Genomic DNA, 20246 nt, shown 5'->3' with positions numbered 1-20246 from the left:
GGGAGTATAATGACGATCTGAAATGCTGACCGGGGGGAAGGTGATCTATTTCACTTGTGAGCCCGGGTTCCTCAAACCCTCCCTTCGTCCTTTCTTTCCTTCGCGGTGGCTGCTAGTGGCTCCCTGTCTGGGATTTCCCTCCAGGACCTGTGGGTCTGCTGCTCAGAAAGCTGGGGTAATGGCATTTGTCTCACCTCAGATCAGTCCGACTTCAATCTTTGGGTACTTCCTGTGCAGGAGGCCTATTCCGGTGCTGGGGATGATGGCGGGGTGTGGGGGAGGGTGGTCCAAGATGCCCAGTCTGGCAGGGCAAGCTCACGGCAGGCCACTGTTGATGTTCCCTTGTGCAATGACTAGTTTTAAAAGGTTTGCCTCCACACATTTCTCTTTTATCATTTATTCAGTCGACAGATGCTTCTTTGGCACCATCTAGGTGCCTGCATTGTAGCGGTTTTTTACCCGCTACAATTAGTAAATTTACTTAGTAAAGTTACTAAGTAAAGTTATTAGTAAAGTTACTTAACCCCCTTCATTAGTAAATTTTGGTTGGTGTAATTCCAAACAGACACAGGGAAACTTGATGCTTTTGCTGGTCCAGGTGACTTGCTGGAGGGCACTGGCTGTCAGGTAGATTTTTGGGAATACCGACAGTAACCAATAGATCTCTCGTCATAACCCCAAGAGTCCAGTCTGAGACTCCAGGAAGGAGGCGGTTGTGGAAGGTGGAGCAAAGTGCTCAGTTTACTGAGACGGAGGGATTAATTGGGGATGAGAGGCCGACAGGTGCCAGGCTTCCCGGAGCTGACATCTCACCGGGGTCTTGAGCATCGAGTGGCAGGTAGAGAGGGCCTGGCCCAAGGACGTTCCTTCAGATGGAGTGTCCTGGAGCAAAGGCCTGGAGGCTTGGAGGCCTGGACTCATATTTTGGGTGGGGACTCACGTCACAAGGTGTGGCCTCAGCATAGAGTGTGGGTTTTGGGCTTTCAATGGTGAGAGTGGCAGGAAGTGTCTGGGGCAGGAATGTGATGGCCAGCTGGGAAGCGTGAACGTTTTCTCAGAGGCGCTGACTGGGGAGCCCCGGGAGGTTTGAAACAAAAAAGCTACATGAGCAGACACTTGCCCCAGTGTGGAAAGCGACAGCTTCCTTGGGCACGTAGTCTCTGTTTACGTTTGTGAGCGACAGTGCACAGCTCTGCTGCCCCTGCTGGGCCGCTGTGCTCCCTGGGAACCTGTGCTTTATTCCGTCTTGCGTTGTGGTCATCTTCATGTCTGGCTCAGGACTAAACACCTTCGGACAGTGTGGGCTCATTCTGCATCTTTACCCTCTTGGCTTTCCTCACGTTCCCAGCCTGGCCTTGTCACGAGCATGGTGGGCTCAACACATTGCACTGATTCCCGATGATGATTTTTGTAGACCTCTCAGTGTTCTGCATCCATCCTGGAGCAAGGCTTCCTAAAGCTCCATCTGCTGAGCACCTGCCTCTGAATTACCTGGGCCCAGTGCACACTTAATTATACCTTAATTATACCAACATAGGAGTGGGAGCCCTGGGAATCTTCATTTTCAACAGGTGACCCCTCTGTCCACCTCGTTTGGGAGCTGCTGCCGTGCATTCTACCCTGTCTTGTGGTTGAAGGTCTCCTCTGGTTCTTCTCTCCTTTCTGGCCACACAGGAGGCCACCTGACCCAAAGCCCTGCTTTTAGGTGGGGCCACGTGGAACATGGGTGTAATGACAGGTGTCACTCCAGGTGAGGCAGCATAAGTCCCCTTAGTGGCCTGTCGGTGGCAAGCATGGGGCTGTGTGTTGAGATGGCCGAGCTATAAGACGCAAGCAGCAGGACAGCTGTCCTGGGGTGTCATGCTCTTAGAAGTGGACTCTGGGAGAGAAGGAAACTTGTGTTCACTGCGGTTTGCAGATTGATTAGCGACTGTAGCCGTAAGTCTGTTCCAGCTGGCTAATACACCTGTGATAATTTTGCTCTCTCTCTAGAAACAAAATATTGTTTGGGCCAAAGTGGTATAATGAAAGACCCTGAGCTTTGGAGCTAGGTAGGAGTGTGTCTGGATTTTGGTTCTACCACTAACTAGCAAGTTGCCTGACATCTGTGCACCTCAGTTTCTTCATGTGGGAAATGGGAATAATTCTGTGGTACATATAACAAAACTTAGGGGTCTTCTCCCCACTCTTGTGAATCCCTGTTGTATAAATTATTGTCTCAGAGTGGCGGTGTGTGGTGGTCACGACTGTGGCATTTGGCTTTGGGTTGTTGGCACTTGCATCCTGGTTTTGCCTCTTATTAGCTGTGTGAGCTTTTTGGGAAAGCATTCATCCAGCGGAAGTCTTTGTTTCTCCACCTGTTGGGTGGGACTATTCCCATGAATGTAAGACTTGTGAGTATTAAATGTGAGCATAGTCAGCTCATTGTGGGGGGCTCAACAAATGGTAATGTTACTGTTATTGTTATCCTTTTATTAAGAGGAATCCATAAAGAACACTAAAGAGAAACACCGTAGGTAGCTAATGATATTTTTGTTACAAATAATTTACTACAGGATTTCTATAAAATAATAAACTCTTTTAAGTATATTTCAACTGATTCCTTGTAGCCCCCAAAAGTGAGGTGTGAGTTCATGGAGCTCCTTCAGCGAGCTGTGCCCCCAAATAGCAGTGTTGGTGGCTTGCTGTGTGATGGAGCTGTGGGCTTAGCCCTGCAGTGTCTCAGTGGTGACTTAAATTACTGGCTGTTTGCAACAGTGATTCTAGGATCTGGAATCGAAAGTGTTATCCGTATAACTGTGTTAGATAATGTACAAGGAAAAGACTGTGTTCCCATCATTTATTTCCGAGTTGGTGTTCATCAACTTTCTGTTAGAAGCCTGGGGCACGAGTTCTTTTCATCAGCACCCGTCCCACGCCCAGCCGTGGGTGCTGGACCGAGTGTGCCGGGCGCTTCTCCCCTCCCTGGGAAGCCTTCTGCCTTTTTTCTCATACACGCAGCATCCGTATGTTTGAAATATTATTTGCCACTATAAAATGAGTCGGCTGTACCCAGAATTCTGAGAATTGATGATGTTTTTCCTCAGGGAGGTAGATGCTTATCACACTACAAAAGGAGATCATGAGTTTTATAACTTGTGGATAACGTTATCTCAATTAGTTATAACGATTGTGCCTTTTATGACTCACGCAAGGCTCATAAAAGCTCCGTACCTCTGTTTTTCTGACAGTATTTTTAAATATGGAAATCATCTTCATAATGTTGCTTCTGTAAGAAATATAATCTTGGTGTTCTGTGAGTAAGTTGGAAACGCTGGTCCACAGCGAAGAAGTGAATTCAGGCGGGACCATGCCTGGCAGTGTGTCCTCATCATTCAACTAAGGGCTCCAAGGTGTGAAGGGGGTGTGTGGGGAGGCGAGCGGCGGAGAGGAGCTGGGACTGGAAACCAGGGACAGCTTCGTCGCAGCCTTTCAATATGTGACAGTGAAAAATTGTCCTGCAGAGGTGAGGGACTGGTTGTTATTCTGTCTCCACCAAGGAGAAAGGAGCAAGAAATGGGGGCATTTGCTCTTGCAGAGGCATTTAGGTTGGTTTTCAGAAAAGTAGCAGTCTGCTAATCAATGCTAGACATTTCCTTCTTCTTGACCAGGGGTTTTCTAAAAATGTGTTTTTATTGAAATACTAGTTTGAACCATATGAAATTGCTAGTATTTGACTGTGTTGACCTAGTGCACGATACATAATTGAACAGCCGGCCAGAGTACCTACCCTCTTCCTGCCAGGCCCCCTCCATCACCCCTGAGGGTCTCCACCACCCTGACTTCTCACACCGTTTTTGAACTCTGTATAAATGGAATCATACAGTGTGGACTGTTGTGTGTGATGCTATTTGCCCAGCATGTTTTTGTATTTCATCCATGTTATATATAGTTGCAGTTTGTTAATTCTCGTTGCTGTAGAGCATTTCGTTGCAAGAATGTACCTCTATTTATTTACTCATTTTACTTTTTATGGGTATCTGGGTTATTTATTGTTTTTGGCTACTAAGTGTAATGCTGCTGTTTTTTTGTTTTGTGTGTGAACATATTTGTAATATCTGCTAGGTATATACTTAGGAGTGGAAGTGCTGGGTTATTCATCTGAGGTTTTTAAAGAAGGATTTGGCTTCTCTTTGTCCACCTCTAATTCTGAAAGCGAGGTCTAGTCTGTATGCTGCTTTAATCTCAATCCGTTGAACAGCAACTTTGTGTGAAGCACATGGTGGCTCTGGTAAGTGACACGAGGAAGCCCAGAGCGGGGTCCCCACTCTGCAGGAGGGTGGGCAGCGTGTCCCCACAGTCCACTCATGGGCTTCGGAGTTAAATCGTGATTATAGAGATGTGCTTTATAATCTTACAACTTTTATAAGCTTCCTGACCTGTAAAATGGGGACAACAGGCTCACCTCCTGTAAAGATGAAGTGATGTGTGATGGGTGCATAATACCCAGCTGGCACACAGTAAGGGAAAGCTGTGTCCTTTCCTTCTTCCACCTCCCTTCCTACCCAAGGTGGACGTATAGGTCAATTAAAAGATACCTACACATATATACATATGGACCATTTCCTTTTCTCAGTGGCATCTTGGACAATTAGTCAGAATGCCCTCTGAATAATTGTCACTGCCCTCTTCCCCGCCCCAGTTAACCCTAATTTACAGAGTTAAGACCTGATGCTCTTCCTGGGCAGACAACTCTTACCAATCAGTAAGGATCTTTTCACTCGTGTATTGGCAATTTGTATTTTTTTAGTGAAATATCTGTCATTTCCCTTTATTCATGCTTTTATTGGATGTTTAAATTTTAAAAAGATTCTTATTAAAATACAGCTTACGATCAATATCATATTAATTTCAGGTGTACACCATAGTCACTTGACATTTATATACCTAAAGAAGTGATCGCCATGATAAATCCAGCCACCATCTGACACTGTACCAGGCTATCACGATATTATTGACTATATTCCCCCTGCTGTACATTACAGCCCCATGACTTGTTTTATACCTGGAAACTTGAACCTCTTATGCTCCTTCACCTTTTTAAAATTTTTCAATTACAGTTGACATTCACTATTATTTTATATTAGTTTCAGGTGTACAGCATAGTGGTTGGACATTTATATTATTTATAAAGTGATTGGTTCTTTAAATGTATGTTACTATTATGTAGGAGTGCTTTATGCTTTAAAGATATTAACCTTTTATATGTTGCAAGTATTTTCTCCAGATTTATGGTTGACTTTTAAGTTTCTTTGCAATTTCTATTACTGTGCACATTTTAAATTTTATGTAGGTATATCTATCAGTCTTTTCCCGTATTGTTTCAGTGTTTCTGTCCTGCTTAGAAAGTCTTTTCTCATCTAAAATAGAAATATTTTTCTTCATTGTCTAGTATTTCATACTGTCATTCTTTAATTTTAATTCTTTAGTTATAAGAAATTTTTTTATTTATGGAGTAAGATAGAGGATTTATATTTTTCTTACATATGGTTTGTCAATTGTTGCAAAAGACATTGTTTCCTCAGTGATATCTTTACCAGATATAAATTTTCATATACAGCGGAACCTCGGTTTTTCTAATGTAATCTGTTCCGGAAGACCGTTCCAGTTCTGAAATGTTCGAAAACCGAGGCACGATTTCCTCATAGAAAGTAATGCAAAATGGATTAATCCATTCCAGACCTTTAAAATTACCCCTAAAACTGCAAATTTAGCATGAAATTTACTATCTAATGATACCATAGATCCATAAAATTTACGGCATTCATAAACTGAAATGTTCATCAACAGAGACGTTCGAAAACCGAGGTACTACTGTATCCATGAAATTGCCAGTGAATTCTTTTGTGATTATCTATTTGCTTGGTGGTGGCTCAATATGGTTTTGATTATTGTAATTTTAGAGTATATTTAGCAATTCGAGGGGAAGTGGCCCCTTCTCCCTGGAGGGAGCATAGCACAGTGATTAAGACTGCAGACTCTAGAGCAGGGGTGTCCAAACTGCGGCCTGCGGGCCAACTGCGCTCACAGTCCGTTATTAATTGGCCCGCAGCAAATTCCAAAAATATATTTAGTTTACTTAAATAAACCAGGTGAGGCAATACGTACTTCACCTCGAGTGAGTGGCCCGGCTGTTTGTGTATTTTACTGCATATGGCCCTTGGTGAAAAACATTGAAAAAAGTTTGGACACCCCTGCTCTAGAGCAAGATACCTGGATCCAAGGCATTGATCTACTATGTACCAGTTATGGGCAGGTTGCTTTATCTCTTTGTGCTTCAGTTCCCTCATCTTAAATATGGGGATAATGATAGTGCTGAAATAGTTTCATTGTATTGAGATCAGAGACTGCGGCTTGTGTAATTTCTGTGTTTTGTTATTTGTTAGGCATTTCTGTATGGCCACACAGCCAATTTTTTGTAAATTTACATAGCTTGAACATAATCAATAGTTTCTGTTTGATGGATACAAAGCTCTAAATATATTAAAGCAAGTTAGCTGTGCTATTCAAATCTTCTATATTCTCTTTTATGTTTTTTTTTAATTTATAATTTTTAATGTGAAGATACGCTACCTCTGTCAAACTAGGGTAATTAAAGTATTCACTTTTTCCGGAGCTAACATTTTGTCTTATTGCTGCCAACATTCTGTTGACTTTTGTAGTGCTTTATTTTAATGTTCTTTTCCTTTTGTTTCTTGCTTTTAACTGAATAGATCAAGTTGTTATTTTTTGTTTTGTTTTTGCTACTCTCCTTTATTTCCTTTAGTGATAATTTGAAAGTCAAAATTCCTATGTTTCCATTTCTAGTTAGAGTTCTTACATTTTGTTTCCTTCTGATGATCCTTTGATCTATCATTAAGTTTCCATCTTTGTGTTAATGTTCCTTATCTTGAAGTCTATTTTATCTAATATTAATATATAACTACATTATTTTTCTTAAGATTAATGTTTTCATAGAATACATTTTTCTATCCTTTTACTTTTATTCTATCTGTATTTTTATGTTGAATATCTGTCTCATAAACAGCATTTGGTTTTACCTTTTGATCTTATCCAGTCTGGCCAATCTCTGCCTTTAATCGGAGTGGTTAAGCTTTTACAATTCATGCAGTTATTAATATGGTTGAGTTGTAAGATTGCAAAAATGTATAAAGGAAAACCTCATTCAAAGTGGAGTCGGGAAGCTCCGAAGCGGGGAGCTCTCATGCAGTTACCACTCATTGAAGCTTTAAAAATTTGGGCTAGAAGAAGCTTACTTTACTGCTGTAGTATGAGGAAGGAACATTTTTCTTCTTGCCTAACAACAGTCCAGCCAATGAGAAACCACCACACTCAGCCAATGAGAAGCTACTGCCACCTTGAACTCTCCCTCTTGTCCAGTGGACTTTTGCTCGTAACTGCCCCTTTCAACTTCCTTCTTTTTCTCTATTAAATAACGCTCCCCTCCTTTGTTCTCCAAACTTGCCTGTGGTTCACCATAGTTTGCGTGTCCTGAACTACAATTCCTCTGCTATTCCTGAATATACTCATTTTTGCTGGTAAAATAACTGGCTATTTTATTTTTAAGGTTGACAAGTCCACCACGTTGTTATTTGTTTTCTATTTGTCCGGTTTTTTATCGCTCTTTTCTGTCTTCTTTTTAGATTTATCAAATACTAATCCCATTTTTCTTCTTTATTGTATTTTTAGCTATACATCTTAAATTTTTAAAAATAGTCTTTCTAGAGATTACAATATACATTTTTTACCTGTCACCATTAAGTCAATATTACACCATTTCACATAAAATGTAAAAATCTCATGACAGCATACTTTTATTTATTCCTTTGGTACATTGTTATAGATTTCACTTCTACCTATAAGTTGCATTAATCATAGAAATTATTTTGTCTTAATCAATACCTCTTTACAGAAATTACATTAAAAAATTTACCCACATATTTACCATTTCCAGTGCTGTTTATTACTTTTTGCAGATTTGTTTTTTCTTTTAGGATTATACCCCTTTGGCCTGAAGAACTTCCTTTAGAATTGTTTGTAGGGCAGATTCGCTAGATCTGAATTCTCTTGGCTTTTGATTTATTGGAATTGTCTTTAGTTTGCGTTTACTTTTGAAAGATATTTTTGTTGGATACCGAATTCTAGATTGTCAGTTTTCTTTCAGCACGTTAGAGATAGCTTTGAATTGTCTTGTAGATTCCATTATTTCTGATGAGAAGTCAGCTGCCACTGTTATTGATACTTTCCCAAATGTCCTGTGTTTTCCCCTGTGGCTGCTTTTGAAACTTTCTCTTCATCTTTGGTTTTCAGCAGTGTGACTATGACTTGTCTAGGTTGGTCCCATTTGTATTTTTTCTGCTTGAGTTTATGGAGATTATTAGAGCTATGGTTTGATGTATTTCATTAATTAAATATTCTTGACATTATTTTTCAAACATTTTTTCTTTGCCATTGTCTCTCTCCTCTCCTGGTTCTTCAATTTACAGGTATTAGACAGTTTGGTATGGGTTCACAGGTCTTGGATGTTCTGTTCTATTTTAGTTTTAAAATCTTTTTCCTCCCTCTTGCTCATTTTAAGATAGTTTCTATTGACTTGTCTTCATATTCACTAGTTCTTTATTCTACTGTGTCTATTCTGCTGGTAAGCCCATACAATAAATATTTTATTTCAGAGGTTCATTTTTTTTTTTCAGTTCTAGAATTTTCATTTTGTTCTTTTTTTTTAGAGTTTTAGTTTCTTGGTTGATGTTTTCCACCAGTTGACCTATTTTCTTCATTGTTCCCTATAATCTTTTATCATATTTATAGTAGAAAGTCCCTTTCTGCTAATTCTGAGATTGGATGCTCCGTGGTTCTGGGTTTTTTCCTGTTGATTATGTGTCGTATTCCTTGCATATGTAGTAATATTTTGTTGTATATTCAGCATAGTGCATCATATATTTTAGAGATTCTGTATTGTTATTATCCTCTAAGAGTGTTGAGTTTTGTTCTTGCATGCAGTTACTTTACTGTTGGGTCATTTTAATTCTTGGCACCTTGGTCCCAGGCCTGTTTGGATAAGTCTATTTTGGTTTTTCCTTTGATCCCAGGGTGTATCCTATAGTCTCGGGGTATGTTCTTTACTCCTATGGTTTGGCCCTTTATACTGAGGTTTCAGTAGAAAGGCTAACTTGGAGAAATTGCAATTCCACATTCTATCTCCTAGCATTGACTAGCTACTGAAACCTGTGCTTCACTCTTTTAGACTGTGGCTGTTACTTTCCACTGGGGCCCTTGGAGTCTTATCCTTTACAGTGCACTTTCTAAGTTAGCCAGTGACTTGAAGGAAATTTGTTCACAGAATTTTGGGTTTCCCTCTCTGCCTACACTCCTTTCCAGGGAAGTTTCTTCTGTTGTATTATCTATTATTTTATTCCCATCTGCTTTGTCATTTTCATAATTTCTTTTCCTATTATGCTTTGACGATTGGCACTGTTGAGGCTCTTCAACCTGGCTATAGATTTGTTTATGTTTTCATTATTTTCAGTGGAGTTTTGAGAGGGAAGAGGGACAAAATGTATGGGTTCAATCAGCCATCTTGAACTGGATGTCTCTTTAAAAAGATTCTTCAAAGTTCTCTTTGACACAATGTTTACATTTTTACATATAAAATTATAATTTAAAGATACATTGATTCTTGCTTTTACCCATGAATATTTTTGTGGTTTTCAGAGTCATCATTCAGGTGGCCTCTCCTTTGCCTCTCTAAAGTCCTACCTATTTTCAAGACTGGGCTCAGAATTTGCTTTTTGGTGATATTTTGTATGATCATATCAGCCCCGAATAAATGTATATAATACGGATGACAGAGTTATATAGAAATCTCACATTTTTCCTTTTTTTAAAGGTGGAAATACTTGGTTCCTGGATGTATTGTGCTTTAATTCTATCTTGTGGACCAGTGGGAGGATCTTCAGTCACGTAATGAGAACATACTAAATTGGACTTTAAAAATATGAATGAATAACTTATTTACAAACCAAACACAGAAAACAAAAATGTTTTGCTTTGATTTTTTTACTGATCATTTTACAAATGACTCTCTTACTGTTCGCTAAAAGTAGTAACTGGAATGGTTTGGCTCCAACAATGATAATGATAATGGTAATGATGATAATGATAGTAATAGCTAATATTTATTGAGCACTTACTTACTCTATGCCAGGCAGTATGGTAAGGCAATTTACTCCTTAAGTCTTCGAGCAACCCTATGACGTAGGAATTTTATAACTTTTCATATTTTTGGATGAGAAATCTAAGGCTTAGAGAGGTTAAAGAACTCGCCCAGTGTCACTCTGTTAATAAGTGACATGAAAGTGCTTTTAGTGGAAATTTTAAATTGAGTGTTTTATGTGTTGGAACGATTTACATAAGATTTGGGTGGGGATGGGGAGGAGAAGGGACTGGAAGTAAGGCTTTCTGATAATTAAATGACCCTGACAACCTCAGTGAAATCTTGATATCAAGGGAATAGACACACGCTGAACAAATGGAATTTTGACATTTTACCAGAAGGCACTATTGAATGAATTATATTATACCCAATGTCTGATCTGGGAGAGTCTTTAGGCATTGTCGCATCTGTCTTCCTCTCCTTTTTATAAAAAGAAAAATATTATTTTTAACAGAGGGCCTTCTTCTAATTCTCTTTGTTGTTCAGCATCAGAGCTGAGCCTAAAACCTCAGTCTTTTGACTTTCGGCCCCACAGGTTGCTCTAACATGTGACCTCCTCTGCCCCTAATAGGGCATAAGTTCTGCACATTTGAACTTCTCCTTTCCTCATCCTGTTGGGATCCTTTGAAGGCAGCTGTATTTCTAGATAGCCTCTGGGGGCAGCTAGTTGGGAGAGCTACTTTTATCCAAACAAACTTGCTCAAAAGGAAGTCTTTTGACCAATATCTCCCCATTCTCCCCGCCCCCCACCCCCACACACACTTCAAGGTATAAGACTTCTGGAGAGCTAATGTACAGCATGGTGACTATAATTAATACTATTATATATTTGAAAGCTGCTAAGAGAGTAAATCTTAAGTGTTCTGATCACAGAAAAGAAGTTGTAGTTATGTGACATGAGGGAGGCAGTCACACTATGGCGGAAGCATTTTACAGCATACAAATAAGTGTATCAAACCAACAGGCTGGACACCTTAAACATATGCAGTGCCAAGTATATGTCAATAAACCTGTGAAACAGGAATTCCTGGCTATTCCTCTCCATGTATTTGTCACAATTCTTTGGGATGTATGAGAGAGACGTGTCCATAGGCCCAGAGAACAGGAGGTGACAGGCGAGCCATGGCTTCGGGTCGTCTCCTCTCCTCATGGCTACCCTGACCTGAGGTTTTCTGTGATTTTGTTTTAAGAATCAGGAAAAGGCATGGGACCTACAGTTCAGGGATGGGTGTTTTTGGAGGTGTTTTCTCCGCAAAGACCAGCTTTACAAACTGGAGGCCACCACATGTTGCACTGAGAACACCTGCATTTGGGGCAGAGTATCTGCAGATGGTGACATCACTTTCTTTGGTTCAGTTCCCTTGTCCTGGAAGCAGAAGTGGATGACATGTCAGGTCAGAGTCTAGTCGCCTCACTTAAGAGAGTGTCAAGGTCACCTCCCTGCCTTCACTCCTGCAGTCTCAGATGTGCATTGGCTGTGTCCCATTGTGCCAGATCCTGTGCCAGGCTGTGGGAACACAGAGATGAGTGACGCCACATGCCCGCCTCGCTAGCCCAGGGCTTGTTGCCGCTGGACAGCAGAGGCCTTGGGGGTCGAGATGCAGCCAGCCCAGTCTTTCTGGCATGGGGCATTGCCAGTGCAGCAGTACTTGCCAGGAGATATAAGGTGGAGTGCATTTGGGGGCTTGGGTGGGAAGAATGGCACTGCACAGAGTAGGGAGACAAAGCAGAGTGGAGGTCGTCAGGGAGCAGCTTTGCCTGGGGCCAGCTGTGCCCTCCTCTCTGTAGACCTTGATGTTGGCCGCCCAGCCCCAGGGTCTGCCCTTACAACTGATTTTCCAGGAGTAGCAGCAGCTTCTTTCCTTTTGAGTGCTGACTCGGTGCCAGGTGAGGTTCTGATGCTTTGTGTGCAGTTAGCTCATCGAATCTTTAAACACCTCTGTGATGTAGATGCTATTTTCTCACTTGACGGATGGAGGAGCCCGGTGCAGGAGTTGAGGGAGCTGTCTCTGGCCATTTGTTCCCATTGCTCTGTTGCTGCAGTTGAGTGGAGGCATCGCTGTGTCCTGAGCCACCCACACACTGGCCTCCCGCCCGCGGTGCCTGGCATGGATCTTGGTCATAACAAACTCACAGTCAGATGCGGTCGAAGTCTAGTGCTGAGGATCCCAGGATCTGGAGCCAGACTGCCTGGCATCAAATGCTGCCTCCAGCTCTGCTTGGATTACTTTAACCTCTCCTCCCTCAGTTTATGAATCTGCAAAATAGGGATCAATAGAGTACCTACTGGAACCTGTCAGGAGTAGGTGCCGGCAGGCAGGACGCATGCCACAGAAGTAAACCATGATCATCATATTCTTTGCTGCTTATCTAGAAATTTCTGTACCCTTCTTGTTCTACCGAGCAAAATGTCTTCTGTGCCCTTATCCCCATAGTCTTCCTGTCACCCTGACCTTGTCTTGCCTGCAAGAGCCACTTGTTAATAAGAATTATCTGTTTTAAGTCACCAGAATCATTTCTTTGTTGAAGAAGTGGAACTTCTCTCTGAATTCAGCAGGCGTTGTTGGAAAACAGTGCATGCCTTAGAACAGCAAACATAAAAAGCATCAAGAGCCTCGGACAAAGCTTAATTAATTATGTGTACTTTGTGCCTAAAGTGTGGATCCTGGTTTTCATTTTCCTGTCAAGAATGTGTGCCGTCTGCTTTGAATTAATACAGGAGAGCAGTGTTTTAAAAAAGTCTCTCTGTTGCTGCGTCAGCACTTAGAATTATTGCCGGAGGGTTTTTCTTTTTCCTTCTCAGAGAACCTAAAGGTATGTCAAATAATTTTGGGATGAAATTTAATTATTTCAACTTTGAAAAAGAAGAAAAGAACTTGGTGAAGACTGTGCTCCAGAAAGAAGTGCTCCCGTTGTCATATTTTTTTTTTTCCCTGAGGTTTTGAAAATCACGGTGAGTTTTTCTGCTGGCTGTGGTGGAAATCAAGAGCCCTTGTCTCCAATGGGAAATCAGAAACAGGTCTCGCTCTGGACTGAGCCGGGTTTGATTTCACATAGAATGGACTCAAATCCTAAGTACAAATCAATGTCAGATGTAAATAAGTCTGGGTATAATTTCTGTTTGTGGCCTTGGGTCATTCTTCCCACTCGATTATGAGCTTCTTGAGAGGAGAGCCCTTGTCTTTTGTGTTCACCTTCCACCTCTGGTATATGCTTGGAACATAGTAGATGCTCAGAAAATATTCATTGAGTGAATGAGTGAGCTGTAGTGAGGTGACTTAGGATCACACTTCCGCCTACTGCAGGAATGAGCTCTCCAAGTTGGGGTCTCCTGGCCCTGCAAACAGAAAGTGAGAGGTCACGGCTTGTCCTTCAGACGGACAGAGAAGCTCAGAGGAAAAGTTGCAGGAAGGCAACTTTTCATCTCCAGGGACAAAAGCAGTAAAGAAAAGGCCAGGCATTGCATTGAGCTACCCTGTGGGTTTGCAGCTCTGTCAGCCCCCCCAGAAGGGAAAGGGAAGAGTGTCCCCTGGCGTACCCACATTGGGCTCTGTCATTTAGAGGCTGTGCAGGGTAGGACCGAGCAGGGAGGTGGCAAAGGTGGCCGTGGGCCATTGTGGCTATGTGTGTATTTGATTAAATGTCCAGACACACACCATGGTTTGCCAGGTCTCCATCCCCCTTAGAGTCCATGCCCACAGTTGACTGTCCACACCTTCTCATAAGTGGAGTCGGGTCCATGTCCTCAAGTGCCAACCCCGTGCTCAGTGACTGTGCATCTCTTCCCAGAGGGTAAGCTGTTTTATTTGGCTGCATTACTTCCCAGCCAAAGCTTACTTCTTCCACAAATACAGCTTTTAAACAAGTTGTGTTTGCTAGAATTCTTTTATTTTAAATAAGTGATTTTTTTATATTGTGGAAAAAAAATAGGCTTGGTGCAGGAAACTTATATAATACAAAGAGAAACACTGAAAGAAAATTAAATTATTTATGATCCTATTTCCCAGAGAAAAACCACAGTTAACATTTTGGTTTGTATTCTTTTAGGGTTTTTTTTTTCTTCCTCTCCAGTTTTTCTGCACATAAGGTATGCCTCATCTGAAATAAAATTTTGTAAGCTGCCTTTTTCACTTGGCAATGCCCCCTTAACATCTCTCTATGCCAATACATACTCTTCCACGACTTGCTTTTTTTTTTTTAAAGCTGTGGAGAGTGGCGGAATATGCTACCCCAAAATATGCCACTTTGGCATAAAGATTATTTTGAGCTGAGGGCAGTTGAGAGGAAGCAGCTGCAGGAAAGGCTACCTGCCTTCTTCCTACTTGCCTAAAAGCAGGGTATAAATTTGCAAGAATATCCTTCCTCCCCTCTCTTCCAGGAAGGGCAGAGGTGGGTCCCTGGAGGCATCTTTGGACCCTCTCAGCCTGGGGATTGTTTCTGGGGAATCTACGTAACAAACTTTACAACTAGCCTTTAGGTACCGTTAGCTTCCTTCCATATATTGACCTCCCTGTAATTTGCTGTCTTTGGAGGCCCCAAACTCCTTTCATACGTCCTGTCATTTCTCCCCAAATTCTTCTTCTTTACTGGGGATGCTACGTACGCTGGAGTTGTAAGCCACCATTTTCAGTTACTCGTTTCCCTTTGAGTCTCTTCCACGTACACGGGAGCTATACACGGTCGGACAATTAAGTTCACACGAACCTGTTGCAATGATGTTGCTAAACTTTTTTGATATCGGAAGGATTATTCGTTATGAATTTGTACCAACCGGACAAACAGTTAACCACGTTTACTATTTGGAAGTGCTGAAAAGGCTGTGTGAAAAAGTTAGATGACCTGAACTTTTCACCAACAATTCATGGCTCTTGCATCACGACAATGCACCAGCTCACATGGCACTGTCCGTGAGGGAGTTTTGAGCCAGTAAACAAATATCTGTATTGGAACACCCTCCCTTCTCACCTGATCTGGCCACCAGTGAGTTCTTTCTTTACCCGAAGAGAAAGCAAATATTGAAGGGAAATATTTTGATGACATTCAGGACATCAAGGGTAATGTGACGACAGCTCTGATGGCCATTCCAGAAAAAGAATTTCAAAATTGCTTTGAAGGTGGGACTAGGCGCTGGCACTGGTGCATAGCTTCCTAAGGGGAGGACTTCAAAGGTGACTGCAGTGATGTAGTGATATTCTGCAATGAGGTATGTAGCGCTGTTTCTAGAATGAGTTCGCAGACTTAATTGTCAGACCTCGAACCTTGTTAATAAACTTCTGTTTATTTTTCTCTTGTTAAGCTGTCTTTTGTTATAGTGGTTCCAGGTACGAACTCAGAAGGGTAAAGGGAAAATGGTTTTTTCCTCCTCTCCAGCTGCAACACAGTTCATTAAATAGAGGCAAGCAATTTACTACAGTCGGCTCTGGCATTGGACACGAAGAGGCTGCCTCTGGTTTTTAGTTGATGTGGACGACACGGTGTGGGACCTCCTGCCTCCTGCCTTGCTGTGCACGTCTCTGATTATACTCTGACGCTTAATTCTTGGATGAGGAATTTCTGGGTCGAAGCACTTTCCCCATCTGCTTTCGCCAAATCGCCCCCAGAAAGACTGTGCCAATTTACATTCCCTCTGGGATGCGGTACGTGATCTGGCCGCTTCTCCTCAGCAGTCCTGCTCCAGTATCCCTGGCTGGTGAAGCCTTCACCGAACGTTCTGTTCAGTGTCTCACACAACACCCTATTGCGTTGCCATAGGACCGTTTTATTTTTTTGATAGCACTTATTTTCATCTGAAATGATGCTGTCCATTATCGATTGGCATTCCTGTGTATCGGCAACCTGCTCAGCAGGTTGTAAGCTCTTAGTGAAAGGGACCTCGCCTGTTGGGGTCACTGCTGTCCGGCGGTGGCTTTTCCATCACACCTGTGCATCTCAGTGCTGAATGCGTACGTGTCACCTGCACTGTCAGAGACCCTCCCAACATCATGCATGTTTAAAAAGTATTATCTGTATTCTGAAACAAAGGATGCCAAACGTAATTTAGCCTATTGCTGGCGCCCCGTGGCCTTCAGGTGGTCCTGTGATTCCTTTTGCTGTACTGAGGTGTCGGCCCCTTTCCCAGACACTAACAGGATTTTAATTATTGTGATCTGTTTCTTAGAGTTCAAAGGTTTTCCCTCTGCTTGAAAGGTTACAGACAGTATGCTTACTTAATACAAGTTATATTTCCACTTCCCGTTTGTAGCTTGGAACCTGCCCAGGCCTTGAAAGGAGACAGTCACCTTACAAACACTGTGTGTAAAATAAGAGTTAGTAGACTTAGCTTGAGGGTCGGCATAGCTCTCCTGTGTTTAAGTGTTTGAGTAGTCTGCGTGCCCAAAGGCCTTTTTGGTTGCTGGCTGGTTCTCATAGAGGGGTGGGGTTGATATTTGAGTTCTAGATGATGAAGGTATTATAGTTCTTGTTACTGAGTCTGTGCCTCCCTCCAGTACAGTGGAAAATGTCTTCTGGCTAACGTGGTCGTTTGAGGCTGAACAAGTGGAGCATCCAGAGAGCACTGGCAATGGCTGTGCATCCGGGGCACAGATGGGGGATGCCGTCTGGCGCCCCACCTCAGGACTCGGACTCTGACCCCCTCTGTCCAAGGTTGTTATCAGCAAGTAGGATAAAGACATAGAAAGCAGGCTTATGACACAAAAACAGGAGGGAAGGCTAATATGGAAGATAACAGAATCAAGATTCATAAAAATCTTGGCAGGAAAGATGGGTCTGATAGTAACAAGGTAACCCTAACAGGATTACATGGGAAGCCGTGCAGCTCACTCCAGCAGAGCCAGCAGCAGCCGCCAGCAAGGGGAAGGCCTGGCTCAAAAGCATCTTGTGCGTCGTAAAGCCTGTGGGTTTCCTAGATGGTAATTTAAAAAATTAAGTATGCCTTATATACGGTTAACTGCAGTAGGACCTCCAGATCTAAAGGATGGTGAGCTGGCTCATAGCACTTTCTTCCTGGAGCACTTCTCCTAACTGTCCCCCTCTCCCATCCCCTCGCCCATTTCGTGCTGTTTTTCAAGCCCCAGCTGGACTCTTACTTTTTCCAGGGAGCTTTCTCTGAGCCTGCAAGATGGAGGGAGTTACGTTCTCCTGAGTGCTCAGACGGCACCCTTCTCTACCACTGCAGTGCTCACCAAATGATGTGGCCATTATCTGCCTGATTGTCCGTCTTCTGCTTTGGACCCAGAACTCCTGAAAGGCAGGGACAATGTCTGCCTGGTTAGATGCTTTCCCCTGAGCAGTGACACCACGACCAGCACACAACAGATGCCCAGTGCACGCTCTGGTTGGTGGTATCTCCATTCCCGGAGACCCCACACTATTGGATCTTGTACCCTCATTGCCACCAGGTAGTGTCGGGTTTGCAGACCCTTCCTATAGGGAAAAGGTGATGGACCTGTGGGTGCTTAGCCAGACAGTGCCCAGGTATGGACCATCCTGGGGGTTCCAGGGCAGCATGGGGGATGGCACGGGGAAGGGATGAGTGTTTCTGGAATGGCAGAGCTTTAAAATCACTGGAGCTGTCCACATACAGACTGCTTACTTGGTGGGGGTCTCCGATTAACCTTGGATGCTGAACTATGGAGAGGACTTTTAAATTGGAAGGGGAGGAGTTGAAAACTAGTGATAATAACACCGATACCATCAACAGCTAACCCTCCCTGAGCCCTCCCGGGCATCAGGCACTTTTGTATAACTGAGTGCTCATGGCTTCCCTACAGGGTTTGGTGCTCCTGTCACCTCTATTAAGCAGATGAGGACACTGAGACCTTGTTACTCAGACCCAGCTAGTAAGTAGCTGATAACTAAAGACTATGCCCACCCTAAGGGCTGCTGATGCTGGATTCTACTGTCTTGAGGTTTAGCAGTACCTCCTCCAGTACCTGCTAAGTGTAGGAATTCAGTGGCCACCTTGTGCCTGCCTTGTAGAGTCCCTCTGCCTCCTCCGTCAGGGTTTTTGGCTCGGCAGCTGACCCTTCACTGCCTCAGTGTGCGTGCCCCTCGGGTGGTAGAGAACCCCAGCCACACACTGGGATTGCAAGTGGCCAAGCACGTCTGTGTTGTTGACATGCACACACTGGTCTCCCGTCGGCCTCAAGGCAGTGTGGGGTAATGGAAAGACCTCACGAACTAGAAGTCAGACAGTCCTGGGTTCGAGTCCCTGCTGCCACTTACTGGCTGTGGGACTATGATCCAATCACTTACGTCTCTGGACCTCAGCTGTGAAATGTAGAACAAGCTCCAGTTCTGTAAAGTACTAGATTCAAGGCGCCCACTTGCTGAAAGATGGCTGGTGTTCCCATCTCCTTTCAGGTTCTCAGCTCCGGGTTGAGGTTGTTAGAAATCTGTGGTTCAGGTAAGCTGAGCATTTCCATGAAAACCAATTCGATCCAGAATTTCCACACAGTGAGTATAGCTCATGTGTGGAGCTTTTCCTAATAGTCAGACGTCAGAGCAGAGGGAAGGGAGAGAGTCAAATGGTCCAAGTCCTCTGGCCTCATGCTGCCCGGGAGGGTTCCGTATCCAGGCCTCTCAACCCTTGTCAACCTGCCTGCACTCGGCCTCCTCAATTGTCTTGGGGTGTCTGTGACCTTTCAAAGTATCATTTGTTTTCTGTAACTCTTCTGTAGCCAGAAATATGATTACAGACCATTTATCGGAGGGGATATCAGTAAATATGGGAGTGTTTTTCTCCCCTCTGAAATTACACAGAGCGGCTGTTCATTCCTCCATAAATTCTTTTGTGCACCCGTGAGATACCAGGCAGAACTCTAGACCCTGGGCCTTTAGCAGCGGACAAAACAGATACAGTCCTTCTCCACAGGGAGCCACCATTCTAATCTGGTGAGAATGACTAAATAAATACACAAGTTAAGAGTACAGTCTGTTGGATGGCGCTAAACAATAGGGAAAATATACAGGTGAGCAGGAGAGGGAGGACTGCTTTGTGACGGGGTGTTGCTGCTTCAGGCAGAAATGTTCGAGAAAGCCTGTGACAAGATGCTGTTTGAGCAGAGATCCGAAGGAAGTGAGGAATGAGCCATGCAAGTCTGGGGACACCATCCTAGGCAGAAGGGAACAGCACGGACAAAATTCCTGACATGAGGGTATGGTTGGCAAGTTCCAGGGGAGGCCATGGTGGCTAGAATGGAGAGGAGGACTGTGAAGAAGGCATCACGGATCTGCTGGGAAGGAGCCTCTGGGCCCTGGGTCCAGCTGCCTCCTGCATCTCCCCTGGTCCTCACTGTTCAGAGACCATGGCCTCTGACCAAGAGTCAGGCGAAGTAGCTGACACACATGCAGGATCACAGCTCTAAACGGCAGAGCCAGGATTCTAGCCCAGATTCACGTGGTTCCTACGTCTTTGCACCTCCCACCATCCTGGGCTAGCGGAGACTGCCACTCGCCCTCTCCTGGTTCCTTGCACCCCTGCGCCTGAGCCCTGCAGAGGTGGCTGCTGGCGCTGACCAGGAACAGAGCCCCGCTCCATGCCCCTCCCCGTGAGGACTTCCCGCCAGGGTTTCAGCCTCACCCATGTGCTCTCCTGGAAGAACCTTTTCCAGGTCGGAACTGGAATAAATTAGACATTAATGTTTGAAGACAGGAATGGAACCAGCCCTGGCCTCCATTAGCGGGGTTGGGGGGGTGGTGGTGCCAGGCGACGCTCTTGCGTGCCCTGACAGTGACTTTGGGAGAGGTCGGCTGCAGTAGTTTGCTCCTGTGCACACATGGTGGAGCTTCGTGACACTGTTGTCTGCGGTCTCAGGTGGACCGAGTGAGTGAATGTGTGTATAGCACTCAGAGAGCGTGCTGGGCACACTGGGAGTTGGATCACTGTCCACTGTGGTCACCATCCTGGGCCCTGGGATGGAGGGGGCGGGGAAAGACAGACCAGGGCTGCGCTCCCATGCAGCTTCCAGCCTGGCAGCGCTCTCCAGCGGTATCA

At 43.8% G+C, this 20246-nt stretch overlaps 1 protein-coding gene across 4 annotated transcripts in view; it reads left to right on the top strand.

The window, feature by feature from the left end:
• Positions 1-20246, top strand: part of PLPP4 (phospholipid phosphatase 4) — a 112219-nt gene that overhangs the window by 4519 nt on the left and 87454 nt on the right. The gene's annotated exons all lie outside the window — the stretch shown is intronic.

Source organism: Rhinolophus ferrumequinum, chromosome 16, assembly GCF_004115265.2.
Source record: "Rhinolophus ferrumequinum isolate MPI-CBG mRhiFer1 chromosome 16, mRhiFer1_v1.p, whole genome shotgun sequence".
NCBI classification, from domain to species: domain Eukaryota; kingdom Metazoa; phylum Chordata; class Mammalia; order Chiroptera; family Rhinolophidae; genus Rhinolophus; species Rhinolophus ferrumequinum.
This window is presented reverse-complemented; position numbering and strand designations above follow the sequence as displayed.